At 29.2% G+C, this 2,884-nt stretch overlaps 1 long non-coding RNA gene across 1 annotated transcript; it reads left to right on the top strand.

Moving 5' to 3' along the window:
• Positions 1 to 580: 580 nt before the first annotated feature.
• Positions 581 to 2,404, top strand: LOC127734882 (uncharacterized). Its single transcript, XR_007997803.1, has 3 exons — positions 581 to 655; positions 1,111 to 1,171; positions 2,030 to 2,404. It is a non-coding gene; the product is annotated as an uncharacterized LOC127734882 (long non-coding RNA).
• Positions 2,405 to 2,884: the final 480 nt, after the last annotated feature.

Raw genomic sequence — 2,884 nt, forward strand, 5'->3', positions numbered from 1 at the left:
ATTCAATAGAATTATGACATACATGAACCAAATACAACCACTGAACTACAGGCTCCTGACTGGGGACAGGCGCATAAAGAATGTGGCGATGTTAAACATGTTTGTGAGCGCTCAACCCTGCCCTAACCTGGGACAGTGGTGTTCAGCACAACATAAGATCATTGGTTTACAATGTTATATTCTCACGGCTATAATGCCATATTGCTGTGAAAATATAACAGATCAATTGAAGCACCGATAGTTTTCTTAAACAAGTATATGTTATTAATATACTGTTTTGTTAAAGAAATCTTTCGTGCTAGGATTGATATGTAAAAGGAATAAATCAAACAAGTATATTTTTATGCCTTTGCCGTATTGGAGGGGGCATTAAGTGTAACCCTTGTCCGTCTGTCTGTCCCGTCCATCTCAAAAATTGGTTTCCATTCTCTAACTTTAGTTTGCCTCAACCAAATGTTATGAACTTATACACAATGCTTATGATCACAAAACGATCTATGTGGAAGTTGACTCATGCATATTTACAAGCGGGGGCATCTGTGGCCCATAGACACATTCTCCATTTATTTTATTATTTGTTTATAGGCTGATGTAATGACAATGATTTCATGGTGTTGGGAGTAAGAATTGGAGATCTGATACTGCTAACATGTTGGTAGGTATACAAACTTTTTTTAATCTATTAGTATTTGATATCAATTTAATAATGGTTCAGGTATCAGAAAAGATTGAATTACATGGAGATATTCAGCTCCAGAGGAAAGAGGGTATATGATTGTCCAAAATGGTAAAAATACTGCCAAGCTTAGAAAAGAGAAATTGTTTTTGACTTTTTTTTCTATTTGTCAAGTTTTAAACTGAATACCCACTAGATTTCGTGAGTAATAGTGAACCACAAATTTTAAATGTTCAACAACGAAGTACCAATTTTCTATCAATCGACTTTCAATCAAATATCCACAGAATCCAATTTTTCCTCAATCCCCATGATTGTTGAATATTAAATGAATCCACAGAAATTCGATTTTCCCTCAATGCCCATTAAAATATCTGAATCCACAGTAGATTATTTTGAGGAGTTTAAATAACTGATTCAACTTTGTATTACAGGTTAGCATCACAGCTTGTCCATAGGGATACTGGCTGGGGTAGCATTTGGATCTGTTTCAAGGTGAGAATATATTTATTCATCCACATACAAATTTAATCAATTGATGAAATCTTGTGGACAGTTTAACTTTCTATAAATCTTTATTGTTTGCAATTTATATCGTCTTGATATTTTCTACTGTTACCTTAATAGATGTAAACAGATATTTTTATAGTTGAGAAGGTTTATAGTCCTTTTTAACTACTTTCACTTATTCCATCTTTAAACTTTTGCCAAATGACCAAGTACTGAATCATAAAGAGAATCATTGTTTTTATGATAATAAAGAATTTTGTTTACTTGTAAAGGGGAGATACCCTCACATTCATTTGCAAGTGCTGTTACAAAGATAAGATGTCTTAATTATATTAAACTTTGCTTCTTATTCAGTTTTGTATTTCTTTCAATACAAATTTCCAAAGAATTCATTTCTTCAGTCAATATATGGAGAAAACAAAGTAAATGTCATAAAACTTGAACTAAACAATGAAAGTTTATCAAAATAGCCTGAATTATTTTACCATGTATGTACATTTTTCAAATTTTCAGCTTAATAACTTCTGCAATTGTCTGAAACTCAATGAATGATTAATGCGATACCGGTAATAGTAATTTTAACACCTTGAAAATCAAAATTGGTATATTAAGATTGCTTTCCATTTTATAACAAATTTAGCTGCACGATTTCTATTGCAATATTTTTTGGTAAATCAATAAATTTGAATAGAAAACAAGTATTTTTACATACAACAATATCTGTCTTATTTAAAAGAAAAATTGCCACTCAAATATTTAAACATTACCTAATTCATATATTTTAACATTACTTAATAACTTTGAATTGTCAACAAATGAAATATTATTTTATTCCTTTTACAGGTGTGTTCCTGCTGCTGCCTTGTGTGTTCAATCCTGTGGACAATAATAATCATGCAAACCACATATATGTTGCATTTTTGTTTATTAAAATCCTTAAGTGATGATTCTGAAAGCCAAATGATTAATTTTTTAATGCTATTATTTATTTTCCATTTACTGTAAACTCACAAATTTTTGTTTTTTAATGCTGTTATTTATTTTCCAATTATTGAAAATTCACAGATTTTTGATATATTTTTTTTACTGAAAATTGCTACACCGAGATAGATTTTGCAAAAATAAAATTATATTTTAAATTTTGATAGCATTATTTATTTGCAACATGTCCTTAATGACAATAATTAATTTAAATAAATGCTTGCAAATTTTTTTTGAATTTACAGTATAAATATGTTTTCATTATTTATATATGCGTGATATTATTATACATTGTATTTTGCTTTATAATAAACAAAATTGTATAATAGTTGTTATTTGAGAAGTACCAGTGTACTGTTTTACAAAGCATCCATTAGACTTTCATCAGTTTACAGACGTCATTATTGTGAACCAAATTCAAACTTTCAATGGTGAAAATACATGTACCAATACTAAATAAGGACTTACAAAAACGCATGTGATGTTGTATTTATTCAATATCAATAATACATTTTCAATTTGTTCAATATAATTAACACTTATTCAAAATTTAAAAGTTGATTTATGACAAAATTTTCAACATTGTTCCTATTAAAATTTGTCTTTTTGTGTGTTTGACAAATAAGAACTAGAAAATGACGATGTTTAGATCAAGGCCTTCTTAAATGTATTCTATAACTAAATAAACAGCTGCGCCACGAGCGCATGATATGCTCG

This window comes from Mytilus californianus, unplaced genomic scaffold (assembly GCF_021869535.1).
Source record: "Mytilus californianus isolate M0D057914Y unplaced genomic scaffold, xbMytCali1.0.p SCAF_3, whole genome shotgun sequence".
NCBI classification, from domain to species: domain Eukaryota; kingdom Metazoa; phylum Mollusca; class Bivalvia; order Mytilida; family Mytilidae; genus Mytilus; species Mytilus californianus.